This window comes from Homalodisca vitripennis, chromosome 2 (genome assembly GCF_021130785.1).
Source record: "Homalodisca vitripennis isolate AUS2020 chromosome 2, UT_GWSS_2.1, whole genome shotgun sequence".
Lineage (NCBI taxonomy): Eukaryota > Metazoa > Arthropoda > Insecta > Hemiptera > Cicadellidae > Homalodisca > Homalodisca vitripennis.
The window spans coordinates 104,951,064-104,969,790 of NC_060208.1; the positions used below are offsets into that span (position 1 = coordinate 104,951,064).

An 18,727-nucleotide genomic window follows, 5' to 3' on the forward strand; every position below is an offset into this window, starting at 1 on the left:
TTCCTGTAGATATCTTTCTATTTTTTATAAGGACTAATACCTAAGAGCTATAAATTGAACTATAACTTAAATATTGGCTTTATTTTTTATTTACTAAACCATTTTATTCAAGTAACACAATATAGTTAGAAACATGTTATTTTATGACATTTTTATTTTAATAAAAACTTTCAATTTTTAAGACAAAATTTAATAAGATACATGTTCTTCCTAAAGCCGAAACTGATGTACTTATTATAAAAATGTTTCATTTTAGTCCTCAATACTTTTTAATTGGACTGATAACAAAATAGCCTAAATTGCCTTACATGAAGACTGATTAACAAATTTGGTTCTACTTTTTGTGTTTTAGTGAAGTTATCTTATTAACATATGAGTTTAACGTAACAACCTTATTTCCAACCCATAGTTGATTACAAGACCTTAATAAAATCCTCATGATATATGATATAATAATCCTTAAGTTTCCTCTTATCTAGTGTTTGTTTTAATCCATATTTTAATTTTCTCGTGCAATTCCTCCGTTTAACTAATAGTCTTAGTGATGAGTGCAGTATAAATTCCATTTTCTTTTTAAAACCTACTTTTGAATAGTTGAAGGATTCCCATTTTCAAATTAATATAAAGGTTTGGGTTTTATAATTAATTTAGTGGTAAAGCAGAGAATATTTTTAGCATTGTTGTACGATATCACAACTTCTTACATTTTCTTCGAAATTACCGTTGCACGTAACTTCTATTAATGAACGATCGCTAAGTCACTAGAGTAGTGATGTTGCCATTGACGACCAGCCAATCAGATAAGGGTTGCCATAATCAGCTGATTGAGCACATTAAAAGCGTCTGCTTCATTTGTCGACGCAGACAGGACAATAGCGTCCTGCTGATTGCATTTCACTTGCAAACCTTCACTCCTTGTTCTCTTACCGATTGTCGATATCTCTGCTAGTCTGTTTGGATTTACCCAAAAACTGTCTATATCCTATGTTTTAGGGCGAATACCAATGGACTATGAGAATATTTAGTACACAACATTGAATATTAAACTCCTCATATGTAGGTGCCCCAGTAATGTAAAATAAATAAAATATTCAAAGTCATAAATATACAAAAATAATATTTTTTAGAATAAAGTGACAGTTATTTGTAAATTTATATATTTCTGTGAGTACAAATTTAAGATTTTTACACCGGAAAACCTTGTATGTTTTTGTTCGACCAGTACCAACATTGTCATATTATGTAAACTAATATATGAATATGATCACACATATTGCATACTATACATTAAATTTTTCAGTTTTGTTATATGAGGTCTTGTTACATGAAAACCATGAAAATTGGCATTGAATCTTCTTAGATATGTATAATAATATATCATCATTTTAATCATATCTGCTCACAGCGCAGTTTTATGGTGCTACCAGTGTTTTCATGAAGTTCCTAATGTAATACTTTATATGGTATATTTTGGGTCTGTATGGGTTATATATAGTAGGGCATAATCTGTATAAAGACATTTTTAAGGGACAAAATTAATAATATCATACCGAAAAAGTTGATACTCATGGTTAATGCTTTATTGGAAAACATCTTCTCGTAATTGCAGTTTCTCACTGAGTTCAAATCAAGGACCATGAAACTAGTCAAAATCCTGAACTCTGTACTGGTTTTCATTGGAATTATAAGAACAAACAGCATCAGACTGTCTTATAGTAATATTAAGTAGTTGAAACTACGGAATTCTATCTACATTCCAGATGTGAATTTCCATAAGCATAATAACACTAAAAAGCCCTTGAAAGACCAGTAAATGCATAAATGAATGAATGGTATATTTGTTTTCTTAAACTTTTTAATAAATTACAGCAGAAAATATAAATATGTTATTAAAAATGCATTAATGTTATCTGCAAAATCTTAAGCACAAAAACTAAATACTATCCTGGGAATAAGTCTACATGGCTACGGCCTGTATCTAAGCTTGAGTTGTTGGGTATATTAACTATATATTTTTTTAATATCTTAGAAAGAAGACTGGAAGAAACTGATTGTTTTTTTTAGATCCATAGTGACTACAAAATGGACGTAGATCACATTTAAAGTTATAGTGAAATTTGCACAAAATGTGTAAGAGACAACTACAGCTGTTGTTAAATGACCAGCCCCGGCTTTGCACATAAACTTATCTCAGCTTATTCAAAAGAGTTTTTAAAATCCACTTTTCGACCTTTTGCTAAAATGTATTTACGATACCAATCTACCGTTGTAAGAAATAAGTGATAGTGCATACATTGAATATAAGACATTCATTTAAAACGCACATCCACACGTTTCTTTGAGCTGTAAAACACTGTTTCTATTAGATATAAATAGTAAACAGTTTACCTTCAAACTTGACGCTGAGAATAGTGAAGAGCAGAGGCCAGAGTAGAGGTGGCATAGCTGCAGTTAGACGCTCTCCTGCGGCTCCCACATGTCTATCAATCTGAAACAGATAAATTTGATTATATTTTTACATCAACTCTCTACCATGTATACCCATCTATTCTTAATGCAGTTTTAAGCCTCTTTTCTGATCTCACTCGTACATCATAAATTTATTTACATCCCAACATGTATTTTACATTAAGTAGCTTTTCAAACGAATCTTAAACATTTTGAACGTAGACGCATTTTTTTATTTAATGGCTGAGGCAAGCGATAAAAAATTAATAAATACTGTAATTATTTTTGCCTAATTTCATATGTATCCTTCCTAAGTATATCCCGTCCATGGTCAAGGAGCATTTGAATATACAGAACGAAATTTTCGTAGGCTGTAGAGACTTAGCAGATTCAATAACTAAAAATGTAGTTAGGCTGTTATGCACAGCTCTCTGAAGTTTAGTTTTGAGATTATAGAAATGGCCTTTTTGAAGTTTAAATTTGCTTAAGAAAAAAAACTGTTCAAACATTCTCCAGAAACGACAACCAAATATAGGTCACTCCCTAATATTTTTAAATCAGTAACTGACTCAGACTATAATTTAGTTCTGGCCATTTTGAAAGCTCCATATTTATCATATCAGACCCCTATTTTGTAGGGATGCATCTTGTTTTTGTGAAGACTTCTCAATACTGTCGTTTGACTCAACCCAAAATAAGCCATAATTCTTCCACTAGAACAGATTTATTTGCTTTTAACTAGACTCACAAATCTTCTTGCCTTTGTTGTGATTATCATGGACACTTCTAATTTCTCAAACACGATCAGTAAGTTGTAAGAGTAGTAGGCTTCGAATGTCATACAACTCCAGTTTATAAGGCAGTATCTAAACTTTACGAAGGAGACTCAAAACAGCGTGTATCACATTGGTAACTTGAGATCTGCTAGTGTTTTTTTTTTCTAAAACAGAAGAGCATTCAGATCTAAAAGCGGCGTTATAATGCAGTTTTATCCCTTACTTAATATACGAGTAGTTCTTAAAACGTAACGGATTTTTGAAATGCCTATTAAGTACTACTTCAAATAATTTCATAGATTATACTGAAAACTATTCATAATTTAATTTCTTATCACCTTCAAGCAATATTCTCAGATTTTTTTGACAACAGCACAAATATACGACCTGCCTCCGAGATCCCTACTAACACGAACATAGTGATACATTCAACAAATTAGCTACAAAGGATCAAGATATGGTTTTCACTTATATCACATAACATATATTTCATTGTAAACTATAATTTAATTTAGGGATATAGTTTCATGTTTTATGTAAACGTATATAATACTATGACGAGTCCTAAATATTTTAAAATTATTATTGCTATCAGTTAAAATCTAAATTCCGTTTTGGAACGTGATAAAATGGAAGGTCAGGTCAGGTAGGCTGCAGGGAAGGTGAAAGTAAAGCAATTTAAGGCGTAGAGAGCCCTTGAGTGTAGGGTCTGGCCGGGCAATAAGGGATGTTAGATACACCCTTGCCTGTTGAGGTATGGGCGAGGGGAAAGGGGTGTTATCTCAGCATCTCCGCGCACTCAGCACACATACCCGATTGTTGGTTCTTCATTGACCTAGTAACTCTTGGTTTACAATTAAATGTTACTAATATTCTGCATGTAAAACTTTTTGTAAAAGTACGATGAATAATCTGAAGGATATTAATGCTTATACCATAACTTAACTAAGTTTGATTCTTTGATTCGACCTTACCTTAAATATAAGAGCTTTAACGGGAGCAAAGACTTCTCTCAATGTAATATTCTTACATAATTCAAACAATTGCTCTCATGTATGGATAACTAACTGAAGTCATGCAAACAACATATTTCTAAACACTAGCTTGATTGGTTATCACATACTTTTATTATTAGAACATGTTTTCGCATAAGGGCAGAGTTAATATATTTCATGACTTAGAGCCAGAGATGTGATTCTTATTTTTTTCATTTATCACGTTTGTGCGATGACCCTTGGTAGAAAATACCTGGAATCTTGTTACATTGTCTTTGGGAACGGGCAGAAGTGTTCGGAATGAAAACTAAAATACCACGCTGATTGTCATAACAGAACAATGGCAACATTAATCCCAATGAGGCACAACGCAATAATGTGGTGTCTGCTATCAGACGCTTTGCCTGCTAACCGCATTTTTTGCACAGTTAATATTTTCTTCTCTTAATTCGTGTATTAGATAAAAGATCACTGGATTTTTCATCATTCCAGTAATCATAAACCCTTTCATTACGTAATATGGTTTCGATCCAAAAGGGTTTTCATCTCACCTTTCAATTTTTTTAACAGGATGACTTATTTTTAGGGAGACAATATTAATCTGGTACCAACGTGAGAAGGCAAATTTGTGAATTTTGTTAGAGCTAAAGTTGTTCCAACAATTCGGCTTGAGTTTGTGAAAATAACCACATTGAAGTGATACACTCTGATACCAAGTACATTATAACCTAGATAATGCATTGATAAGGCAAGATAATTCTCTATAATTTTCAAAATCCACAGTAAATTAAAGGATTTTTATTTCCGAAGGCTCTTATGTATTCTTGATGACAAATAAATAATTATTTGGAAAATTTAAAATAAATACTAATCGGGACCAAATTGTTCTAAAAATTTATCGTGATAAATCCCATACATCCCTTCAATAACAAATTTTAAAGTTTCAAAACGGTTAAAATAAAGGTTTTTGTTTATAAAAATACAACTTTTTGTATATTGTGTATGCACTTATAAACACACTATCAGTATTTGAAATGCGTTAAAGCATTCGTAGTCCGATTTTAGCTTACTTGGTTGAAAGTTCCTTGTATTCTAGTTTTATATAACATTCATTTCTTATATTTTCCATACTTTATCCACAATCCTTGGAAAATTTCATTGGCTATTAATGCAAAACTTATTTAATAATATATAGCTATATCCAATCCCTATCATTACTTTGTAATAATTCTGGTCATTCTAAAGTATTTATCGGGTTTTTGTTTTGTTTTAAACCATAATAACGGAAGCGGTAAGCTCCTATTTGAGAATGTGGTGATTAATAAGTCAAGTTATATAGTATTTTACTCTCGTCATTGCTACTTTCGACTGTAACTGTGAACCCAAATCAATTTGTGAATGAGTGAGTAAGTGTATACTTAAAATTTTGCTGTATTATGTATTTCAATTTATATAATACATACATATATATGTACACATATACATCTATCAAACACCCCGTACATTTGTTAATTAAAAATAAGTACAGTACATGACATCGATCTTGCGAAAATTGTAAGCAGTAAAGGAATTGTTATAATATAACGTGACTTAAAGGTAGCGAGTAAACAGATGGCAAGCACTGAAAAGTTTCGCGGCAAAGCACAACTCTCATTTACATTTTAACGAAAGGAAGGATGAGTTCACATCAGAAGAGACGAGACCCTGCCGCCAGTGTTTACCGGGTTTTTGTGAGTTAAACGAATTAGAATACAACTGCTGAAGAGGAATACAGTAATTTTTTGTAACAAAGTTTAACATTGTGAGATCTATACACTGGAAGAACCTCGAAATACTAAATATTTTATAATGAAGACCTGACCAGAAATGTGTTTGTTCCAGATGTCTGTAAATTAAAATAGATGGAATAAGATATGTTATAGTTAAAACATTTTTGCACATTTCTATGAGAAAATAAATAATAGAGGCCATTTTTATAACCCAGGTCAAATCAAATCAGATTTTTACTGCCGGAATATTATACAACGCATGGCAAAAGTCAAATTTTTATTTTTTACTTGCTAACATTTTTGTCAACACACCACAAGAAATCTCATTCAATACAATTTTGCAAACTTGCCTACATCCATTCATTCACCAATTATTTCCACTTCCAGCGAAAAATCCAGTCCCTTTAATTGGTGGTCTCCTAATCATACGCAAAAAACTCGTCAACATTATAAAATGTTTGTGATACTAAAAAGCGTTTCAAACGAGTTTTTAACAACTTGAGTGTTGGAGTGTTTTAAAAATTGAATCTGGTAATTTATTGAAAAGCCACCGTTCTGTGTCTACCAGTTCGATATTTATCTCTGCCTCTAGTCTCATACACATGTATGTCTCGGCCATTCGTCATGGCACATTTAAACATTCAAAAGAGAGTTGTTTCCAAGATGTAGAGTTGGTAGTGTCAACAGTTGCACATTTTTTAAGGCTTCCTTGCAGACTCTGTAAATTTCAATTAGCGATAATGCTAATCGCTTGTTCTTGCAGCTTGAACACTGTCAGGAATTGATTGTTTGAACAAGCTCCCTACAACACCAGCCCGTAAGTGAGATGGGGGTAAATCAAGCCATAATACGACATCATCAGAACCTGACTCGAGCAGTATTTGGCACAGTCCTCAAAACATAAATGCCTGAGGCCAATTTGGAGCAAACGTGGTCGATGTGATCATTCCAAGTCAACCCTCGATCTAGGTATATTTCCAGGCATTTCGAACAATACACTTCTTCCAGCATGATGGTGACAGCCAACATAACAGCTGGCTCGTCATGACTATCTACTGATCGTAAAGCAAAATTTATAAAATTAGATTTTACAGAATTTGTTTAAGATTGAGGCTGTTAAAATTTTAGACGCAGTTGTTGATTTCAAAACTCTGTGGTTCCAGAATCAGTTTTGATTTGCTAGTGAAATAGAGAGTCGTGTCATCAGCATACTGCACTAGTCTTCCGTGAGGAAGTGATGAATCTACATCATTGACATAGTTCAGGAAGAGAATTGGACTTGAGAATTGAGCCCTGTGGGACACCATAACTCAGGTAAATTGGTTCAGATAATTTATTTGAGATCTGAACAATTTGAGTTCTGTGGCTTTGCAATGATTTGAGCCACTGAAGAAGCAGGTAGATGGTTCTTCACTTGGCAGGTTCTTCAAGAAGCAGGTTCACCACACTCTGCCATACAAAGTTTTAAAGACGAATAACGTCCAATCACGTATTGGAAAACTCTGATAATCATTTGAATCTTTCTTATAATTTAAGTAGTTAATATTATTTTCAACCGTTACTTTAAGAACCCTTGCTAAAATGGTTCTGTATTACTTCATATGCGCATTGCAAATATGTAAATGTACCATCCACCTTATATTTGCAAACCATTCATGCTCTATGAAAAGTCATAACCATACAGTATTTTCAAGTAGCTTATTGGTTATATAAAATTATTTTAAACACTAGATTTATATATATATAATATATATATATATATATATATATATATATATATTATATATATATATATATATATATTTATATATTATATATATATTTATCTATGTAAATCTATATAAATCTGTTTCGAGTTATATTTCCGATCCAAATGTTGGGGTTTGGCTTGTTGCCTCGATCAAAGAATCTGTCGAAAAGTGTGTATTTATGCCTATTGTTATTTACTCTGATCATTTGATTTTTTGTTCTATGGTCGACTCTGCCTTGTTTTCTAACCAAGAAAAACAAATATACATATACACACACACACACAGAGCATACTTCCGTCAAAGAAAACTAAGATGGGTTTTATAACAGCCTTTAAGTTTATAGTAAAGTTATATAGTAACTTTGTCTTTTATATTTGGATTACATTACTTACCAAGCAATACATACTAAAAAATTCACAAAATACATTTATATTTTTATGAAACATAATATTATTGTTCTTATCTGGATATTTTCTTACTCTATATTAAACAATGTTTGCAGAAAAGGTTGAAGTAAGAAATATAAGATAAAAAACATTAACTAATTAAACATATGGTTGTAGTGTCAAAACTATGTTGACACAGAACAGTTGAATTCATTCAACAGGCTCTTTCAATTAATAATATTTGTTTACTGTCATGTAGCTTTTGAAACCAAGATGGGGTATTTCACAAATGTAGAGACCGGTGGGGCGTTTCCCGGGATTTTTGAAGTGAGGCCAGGGACGTTAAGAATCCCCATATAAAATTTCAGTACAATCTATTGAATAGTTTACGCGTGAGAGCGCAACAAGCAAACCCACTTTCGCATTTAAAATACAAGTTAGGAAGTAGGTCTCAGAAACCTAATTCAGTCAAAAAGATTCTGTTTCCAACTCGTGCAATCTTCTGTCGGTTTTAAATATTTCCATACATAGTGCCATAGTGTAGTTTGCCTTATAGTCTCGACGATAAAATATACATACACTCTTTGTAAGAGAAGTATGTATGTATATTTTCATACATACATCTAAGAAGCCTACTACATTTAAAACCCATGTTATATATATATATATATATATATATATATATATATATATATATATATATATATATATATATATATATATATATATATATATATGAAATGGAAGTTTAAGCATCATATCAAAATAATCATATATAACAGGTTTTGCCTTATAGAAGTCTTGCAGTTTTTCGGACCTACAGTTGTGGGAAAGAATGGATAGTTGAGGCATGTTATTGTTCATTCATCTGTTTTTCTTTAAGCCACTGTAAAATGCCATACCACAATGTCAAGGAAGCCAGTAAGTTTTGATGTTCAAAGATTCACAGCTTTATTAACTAATGTGGGTTTTGTAACATTTTTTTAATAATAAAAAAAAACTCAAACAAAGTATTTATTATTGATTTTTCATGAGCAGAATGTGAAATAAAAGTTTTAGGATAACTTTGTATTTGTTATCTGAATCTAATGATGTAGAATATAATTATATAAACCTACTACTGATGTACTTAATACTTCACAAAACTTACAATATGAAACATAATAGAAGGTTTAGAAGTGTCAACAGTTGTTTAAAGCCAGTTAAAATTGTATGTAAACCAGAAATATTATAATTATTAATTAAAATTGTAACGTTTTCTGGGAAAATGTTTCAGTCTTCCTCATTTTAACAAAAACAATTCTAAATATAGAAGGGTGCTGCCTTTTTAGTGAAAGCATTTATGATGTAATGCTATGGAGTCGTATAATATTTTTCAAAAAGGAGTAGAGAAATCAGTTTCGGTTAAGAGTAATAAAAGTTAGATCAATTTTGATCAGCCTTATTTTGGGTTTTGGTGTATGTAAAAGTAAGGCTCGAAAACGTAATTTGACAAAAAAGTGTCAACTTCTCTGTCTGTTTAAATTCACTTTCTGTCTAAGATATTTTAAGTACCGTAATTTACATGCCCTTTTGTTCGACGAATAAAATATATAACATATGTACGACTAAGGTTACTGCGGTCAAAAGAATCACTTAAGGCCGTTTAAATTAACTTCCGATCTAATTAATTTACGGTCCCACAGTTGATGAAACCCCGTTAAATAAAATATATATGTTAATTTTCAAGATGTAGTTTGGTTGAAAAGCGTCTAATACCAGCACTTGTGATACCTACAGTCTAAGATATTTTAAGTGTCATATTTAGAGTTTGCATTTTTGTCCTATTGAAGGGATAATATCGTAAAAATAAAAAGTTAATGCGGTAAAATGTGTAAGTTCCAGCCGTTAAAATTCTATCCCGGTCTAATTTAATTTTGGATTCACAGTTGAGTTTATGCTGTGGCACTATCCAAAAAAATAAATAAACATTTGTAATTTAGGATCCAGCTTAGAATAAAATGATTTCTTTCATTAAAACATTCTGTTGCTTGAATTGTGCTTTCGGTTTAAGGGGAAGAGTGTGCCATTCATATGATATTCCTAAGCTCCAGTAAAAATGTCATTCACAATGTCAAGGGAGACAACCAGTTTCGAGTACATTACGTGCAAACACTCACAATGTCAAGGGAGACAACCAGTTTCGTGTACATTACGTGCAAACATTCACAATGTCAAGGGAGACAACCAGTTTCGTGTACATTAGTGCAAACATTCACAGCTTTTATCATAACAGTGGGGTTCATAACAGTGTTTAAATAGTATTTTCAATGCATTAGTTGGTTACTTCGACACAGGTCCTTTATAAAATACAAATTTGGTAACAACTCTATCATTGAAATATGCATTACACTACTAAATAAGCACTGAATTTCTAATATTTTCTAAAATTTACTTGAAACTATTGCCTCTTTGATGAACTTCAGCTGAAAATGTCAACAGATATTCGGTGTCAGTTCACTTTGGATTACTTGTCGTAAATATTTTAACTGTTTCCTGATTTTCTTCATATTTTGGGAAACTTTTATTTCCTTTTAAACCTTCGTCGTACTTATACTAATATTAAAAAAATATATTTAGCCAAATTGTTCCAGCCGAGATTAATGCTTATCAACACATTTAGCAATTCATTGTAATGTAGTAGATAATAATACTATGTAAAAGTACTAAATAAATTTTAAAATCAACGTAAACCTGTGGTTCTAACGTTGGCGGGGAAGGAAACGCAAAAAAGTGTAATTTAATTTGATTTTTGATTATTTTTCACCTATACCAAATTGGTAATCTGATATAATTACGTTTCTTACACTGCATTTTTGCCTCGTGATAATTACACTGGATAAATCTAACTTTCCTAAAATGGAAAAGTGTCTTCAAATCATTAAACAAATAATGTAAAAAAATTATTATATTTTTAAGATTAACAAATGAACTAAAGAGATATATATTACATATTTTCTACACATTTACATTATGAAATTATCACCTACTCTTTATGTGTTTCATGTAGTCATACGTGTTAGTAGTATTTCTGAACTAATAATAACGTGGATGTTCGGTCCACTGTTTGAAGTGTGTATATCTCATGCGCATTTATATCCAGGCACGCATGAACGTGACGATTGTTGTGAACCAGATCTTGAATGTTTGCATTTAATGACAAACAATAAAACAGGAACGACTGCCAGTTTAGCGGCAATGTTTCAATGATATGGGTGGACAGCCGCGGTTTAGCGATATAACCACGTGATGCACCGTAAATACCAATCAAGCAGCCATTAGTTACACGCACTGCACCACTTTCTGCTGTTTATTTACGACTAGGCGCTTGTTTTTGTTTATCGTGTATTTCAATTGTGCTCTCAGCTAAAGTCCTGATCTACCAGCAGTCATGATTGACAACATGACTATATCATGACTATAACATGAACAAAAAATATAACTTAATGCGATTCCCGTCAGTCTAAATAAAAGGTAAGCTATTTTTGTTGGAAAAACGTACAATTACTCCGAAGTTTTCTTCAAATCGAACGTACCTGACCGCTCTTCGCAGAGAATTCACAGTTACAAAACATAAAACCACTCTTTATGAGAGACGCTTAGTTTGCAATAGTTCTAGGCTGTTTACCTCTTTGCTGGATTCTCTGAAAACGGAAAGTAGTATATGGGTAATACAGGGTTGCCACTACAGCGCCAGTGGTAAGAAACTTCTGTCCCCGTAACGATTGTTTCATAACTATCATCTGTAAAAATAAGTTTTATTTTGTTTTTTCTTTTATTTGTAAATTTAAGATTTCTAAGTTGATCTCTATATATAAAATAATTATTCTGGTTTTCTCACACTAGTATAAATGGTTAATTGATAAAAATATTTTGTAATATATAACAATATCATGTAAAGGTGTAACTATTAAATAAAGGATCTTTTTTTCCTCTTTCATTCTGTAAATAATAAGATTTAAAATTGTAGTAATAAGAGAATTGAGTGTAAGTTCAGTTAATAGAATTATTTGACTAGCCCATGATTTATATGAACTCATGTCATACTTATAATAACTAATAATAACTAAAAAATACTGCCTTGGTCGACATGAAAAGTTCAACAATAGTTAAAGTTGTCTACAACGGTGCTACTTGGTACTGCATCGCAAAACTTATTTTGCCGCGTTATGGCAACTGTATGCCATCCAATTTGCTGTTACATTATTGAAACAGGGCATTATAGTAACTATTTTATAAGAGTCTATTTTAAAATTAATAATTGATTGAATGGAGCGGAATTGAAACTAACTGATCGTTCACTTTAGACTCTAGACATATATCTCGTTTTCAGGAGTAAAAGTCAATAAAAGAGCTACAATCTAGAACTAGTGCTTTATGGAACAGTTTGTCGATAGTAACCCTGTTATCAACAAATTCAGTATCGATTTGGGAAGCAGTGTACTCTGTTGCAGAATATTATGGATTCCGTCTGGTTAAATCTTGAGGATTGGAAACTAAGGACAACTTAACAGAGAAAAATGGTATTAACTGGTACTGTTCTGTGTAATATCACTGGACATGTCATTCTGGGATGTGCGAAGCTTGCAAAACTTAAAAAAAAGATCGTCAAACGATCTTTACGACTCCCATTTCGCAAAAAAAACACTGTAAGTGGGTTGAGATTCCGTAAAACCATTTCCTCATATAGCACTTAAAATACGTGCTGACATATTTGTTATATGATCCAGCTGAGAAACAATTTATGAAATATTTTGCAAGAGTAATTAATATATTTTAATGGTTGACTTAATGAGAGCAGACCACATAATCTAAAAAAAAGTAACATGAAATTTAGGCCTATACATTTTTTGATAGTTACTTCTTTTAAACTGTGTTAAGGTGTACAGCTATTTCTGGTCTCTTGGCAAAACTTTGCTATGCAACGGGATAATCTATTGTAATATAATCTTTAGTGGAGATTGTTTCCAGCTTTACCTGTATTTTTGCAAATAAGATTTGTTTTATAGTCCATACGACATAGGATTTTAAAGTTATGTATGATTTAAAACCGTGAATAATGATTCCAAATTATTTTTGTACAGGAAAACAATTAGCTAAAGGTAACGTTACGAAACCGTTACTGATTACTCTGATGGCTGTCTAATCAGGAGTTAAAACCGTACAATGAGCACCGTGGGCAGTATACTTTATTTATGTTCTACTAAAGAAATCTCCAGACTCTATGCAGGCAGTAAACACATAGAGTAAATACGAAATGGCGAAGCCTTAGCGAAGTTGACTATATGAGTTTAGAGCATATTGACCTTTTGTGTGTCAGTGATGTAAAACAAAATGCATCCTCAACGATCTATTCAACTCAGCTTGTTAGCAATCTTTCTAAAAATATTTTCCTTACAAAATCATTTTACAGTCATTAAAGTTAAATCCACGAACCCCATAGTGATTAATTTGATAGGTAAAGCTGTGTATCTGTAAAGTTATAAAACTTGTAATTAACACTGAATACGAAAATATAAAAGGCAATACAAGACACCTAAAAGACTGTAGGTAACCAGCAATCTTATCCACAAAGGAGTGTCATAGAAGATCATATTGATGAGAATGAAAATCCTGACAATTCACCCTACTCTCAAAGGCATTTTTACGGTATGTTTACTTCATACTTTGTCTTTCGAAAGTAGATTATTTTCTTAAGGAACTATTAACTCCTTATTAAGTTCCCCTAAGGTAACTTTTACTCTCAGACCAATACTGGATACTTCCACTTGTGGAATCAAAATGTTGAAAAGCAGATCTGATATTAGCACATACTCATACTTTATCCTCCACATATCAGAAACACATGTCTTACAAATCTTTGTTAGTTCTGTAGAAGCGTAGTAAACATAAAGATAAGTCCATTAATACAAGAGTTTCAATAAACAAGAATTATAAACACCTTAAACTGCTTTCTTCATAGGTTTAAAGCTATACAGACCTTTATACTCTACTTCATGTAATCCGATATGGTTAGGTTATGTTAGTACGTTGGAATATCATTCATCCATGTCACAATTTAAGTACTACAAACAATACTCCGTAAATAGGAAAAGGAAAAATGTTTTAAAGTACTCACTTCATGCCATGTTTTTGCATGGTTGTTACAAAATAAGTGTATCAACTCTCTCACGAAAAACCGAAAGAGAAACATTTACCGGATTATATCCTCTGTTGTTCATACGTAATATTTTACTTTATAAAAGTTATTCTATTTATGTTTAGTCCTATAAATAACATTTATGTGAAAAAATGTTTTAGATACATAAATAACAGATCAATTAGTGTAAACAACTGCTTCATACAGATTTATACTCACATTTGTGTAAAACCATTAGCTTAATAAATTCTTTTATCATGGGATGTTTAACACCATGTGTCGCTTGTCTGTAAAACAAAACAAAACATTGTTGTAAAGTAGAATAATTAATGGCATTTCTATTGGGGTTGTTCAAGCAAAGAGACAATCTGAAGATGTGTGTCGGATTTGGAGACTTGTAACATAGGCAACGTAAGCTTCCTCTGTGCCCATCCCTTGATACCTTGGTTAATTAGTGTGTGTTATCCCATTTGCGTTATTTGATTAAACAACGGGGAAACAATTTCGTTTTGAAAATTATGTAACAAATATGAATGATTTGAAGAATGATCAATTATTAGTTTTAATTCACATTCATAAATCGTGTTTTAGGAGACTTTAAGGAGGTGGGTGTTATTTTAGTTCCCGAACAAAAATCATATGCTATACAATAAAATTACGAGTTATAATAAAAACTGTACCAATACCTCGAAGTAAAATAACTTTCTCTGTAATCTTTATACAATCTGTAAACAATAAATCGATTATATTGCATTATTATACAACGTAATACGTAAAATTAGAAAACAATACAAAACAGTGGTATAAAAACAACGTTAAGCTTTAAATGAAAATGGGAGAGATTGTTTCTGTAAATTGTATGACTTCAAATTAAAACTGAAAATATTAGCAATATTCGAGGAAAATATAACAGCACGTCTCAGAAGTAACTAATATTATACTTTAATGCTTGATTTATCTGTGTAGTGTGTAAAGTACAATACATTGCCTGTTTGTTGCATATTCTCTGCATACACGTGACATTTAATATAATTTAATCTAGAAGGAATAGAAATTACTAAAGTAAAAGTAGAGGCAATAAGTGAGCGGAGTGTTATGGCACAGGTCGGTAGTGAGGTATATTATGAGACTGTGTACGAGTTTGCTATGAAACATGTAAAGCACGACGCATTTTCGTATTTAATAAAAGCTCATTTCACATGTATACATATAGTAATCTACATTGTTCTACTTATATGAGGAATATAATAGTGAAGAGGTTCGATCACGTTCATAGAAATCTGTCTATCACAATCGTCCTCAAAATAGAGTCCCAGGAGATTTTTAGCACATATCCGAATTATGATCGTTTTTTTATTACGGGACTTACTATCGGAGGAGATGCAAAAATCCCCATCTTTAAATGCTAAGGGAGTATAGATTTCGAATCTACGTTCATTTTTTTATCTCACTAAAGGCGTTTTTACGAAAAATCAATAAAAAATCGATGACTGAAATCTTGATCCATATAATGCCCCACAGTATAAGAACTGCAATAGAAGAAGTGAATACATGATGAGGCAGACGACTTATGCGCTATGATTAGCGGACAAATTATGAAACTTTAACGAGTGTTTTAAAATATTCTTTCTCTAATTCAACCATAAAATAGTTTCATACATTATAAAGTAAAGGGTTTTCCAAAATCAAGGGTCGTAGGTTTAATTTTCCAAGAATATAAAATGTAAAAATGAGTGAAGTTGTTAAAGATCATTATGTAAAGAGTATTTAAAGACTAAGCTTTTAAAACTATATATTTCCCTATTTGAAAATGGCGTCTAAAACGTCTAGAAATTAGCGTTTATGTATTTCCGTAACGAACAAACTAACTGTTGTATCAAAGGAAAAAAAATACGTGATTTTTAATCATAAAACAGTTTTTAAACAGTACCGTAAAAAGTCATACTTTAAAATATCTTGAAATTATTGAACTATGGCCCATGGATTTTACCCTGTTTACTTCAAAATGTGTGAAAATATTTTAAATATATAAATTTTATATTTGGCTGAATTAATGGAAAAACAGTCCAAAACAAAGTATTAGATATAATCGTTAATCCGTATAAAATACCGTACGTGTTGCCTGATAAATCCCTTAAATTTATGATTTTAATAACATTGAGAAAAGCATAGTTAAATGTAAATGAAATAAAGTTGTAAAGTAAGTGTGAATAATTATTATCATGCATAAGAGTCTGCATTTTTTTAAATCATAACGGAAAAGTAACTGACACATATTCTGAAAGACTAATAGACGAACTTTACCCTCAGGAAGCAAGCATCAATCTGCTAACACAAGTTTGTGATATCTTTTTGTATAGTACCCCACCACGAGGCTTCAAAGGTGACGAGGTAATTAAACTTTTGCTTGCGCAAAACACATCCTCTCTTAGATTCCTCTTCGTGATATTCTTTGGCTTTGCTTTTTACGGTATGAGGGAGAGAAAATATTAATATTTGTATCTAAAACTGCTATAACTATTCCTCTAAATAATATGAAACCTTTAGTTAGGTAACCTCTGAAGTAGTTTTACTCAACATTAGATGCAACTGAAATATATTCAAACATGGTTATATAAAATATTATCAAGTTATAAAAGAGTAAGTAAATAGTTCTGGAAGTACAAGTAACTCCCACGGAAGTTTTTAAACAATTTACAAAATGGTTTTGAGTATTCGACAAATAAAACTGCCAAAAATAGTGCAATAAACTCCGCATATTTTCTTCACAAAGAAGAAACACATTGTACTGTCCACTTAGAGATTACTTACATGCTTCTATGCCACCATACTTACTGGTTTCTGTACCCAACACCACTGTGAATATTCTGTCTCACAGAAGAGATGGATAAAAAATAGAGTTTTTAAGGTGTACGATGATGGTGAAATCATCCGTAACCATACACGCGGAAATATCTACACCGATTAATTGAGTAAGGAACTAGATGGATGGAGAGTAATATTATATATCACTATTGTACTGATCAAATGTCAATATCAAGTAATAGTACTAATTCGCCAATGAGGGGAGTTGGTATTTCACATTTTCCCAGATGGTTCTATACCACCTAAAAAATCTTGTGATAGCTACAAATATTTTATCACCAAACATAACAAGGAATAACCAACAACCTGTATTTTTATCTGTGCTTTTCCAGTGCAAGAGCATTTTTCAAGATTTCTCCGAGGGGAGACTACTGTCAACACTTGAAGGGAGTAGAGCAAGGTGTATCAGTGAACCTCAGTTCTTTCTGGAGCAAGGAAAATGCAATTAGAATGATTTCCTCGACACACTAACGCATGGTTCACAATGGCACAGTGTCAAATAAACCTCAGATGTGATATGTAAACTGCTTAGGAGCTTTTTTTACTCTTGTTAGTTACGATCACCTTGGAAACTCCTCTCTTTTAAGGTTTAAGTATTGGATTGAGAAGCTAGAAACCAAGGGTTGGGGTCCCGATGAAATACCACCTATGGTCTTCAAGTATTGTTGAAGTTTATTAGCTGGACCAAATTTTGATCTGTTTAACACATCACTGGCCACTGGTGTTTTTCCAGATGCTTTCAAGTAGGCATACGTTGTTGCCATTCACAAACAAGGACCTATCGATGATGTTACTAATTACAGACCTATATCACTTCTGTCAGCTATGTCTAAAGTTTTTAAAGACCTCTTCCTTTGGTCGCATCAAGCTCTAACTGTCTGGCATAATCTGTTCTCAGCAGTATGATTTCACGGGTAAAACGTCTACCGTATCAAAATTAACAATTTTTCAATCAAAGGTTCAATAAACTTTTGTCTCTAATCAATAGTTGGATGTAGTATATCAAGATTTCTCTAAGGCGTTTGGCACGGTGGATTATACTCTTCTACAAAATGCTTATCCAAGATTTTTGAAACATTGAATTAAAGTGGTTGACGAGTTACATGTCAGATCGGCGTTGATATGTCGAATTTGCGTCAGCTATTTCCTCTGAGTTTTTTTTTTGTTCAGGAGTTCCTCAGGGATCATTTTTGGGACCTTATCTTTCGCAAATGACCTTCCTGGAAGGTCATTTGAATTTGAATTGAATTGAATTCAGGGGAATTTGATTCTTTTTGCTGATGATGTCAAGATTTTCTCTATCATATCCATACAAGACGATTACCTACGGATCCAGAAGGATGTATATATACTTAACCAATAGTGTGAGACCAATAGAATGAGCCTGAATACTAAGAAGTACCAAGCGATAACCTTTTACCATTGTTACTCTCTCGTAATCTTTGAATATACACGTGGTGAGCCCATTGCTCGTGTGGTTCACCCTCATTAAGTTTTCCATCCCATGTGTTTTAGATCTGCGGTAGAGCAAACAGAATGTCTGGATTCGTTCTCCGCTT

At 32.1% G+C, this 18,727-nt stretch overlaps 1 long non-coding RNA gene across 2 annotated transcripts in view; it reads right to left on the minus strand.

The window, feature by feature from the left end:
* Nucleotides 1-2,331: 2,331 nt before the first annotated feature.
* Nucleotides 2,332-18,727, minus strand: part of LOC124354500 — a 151,851-nt gene continuing 135,455 nt past the window's right edge. For both annotated transcript variants that reach the window (XR_006921688.1, XR_006921687.1), the window contains exon 3: nucleotides 2,332-2,488. This is a non-coding gene — a long non-coding RNA (uncharacterized LOC124354500). The remainder of the gene's footprint in view (nucleotides 2,489-18,727) is intronic.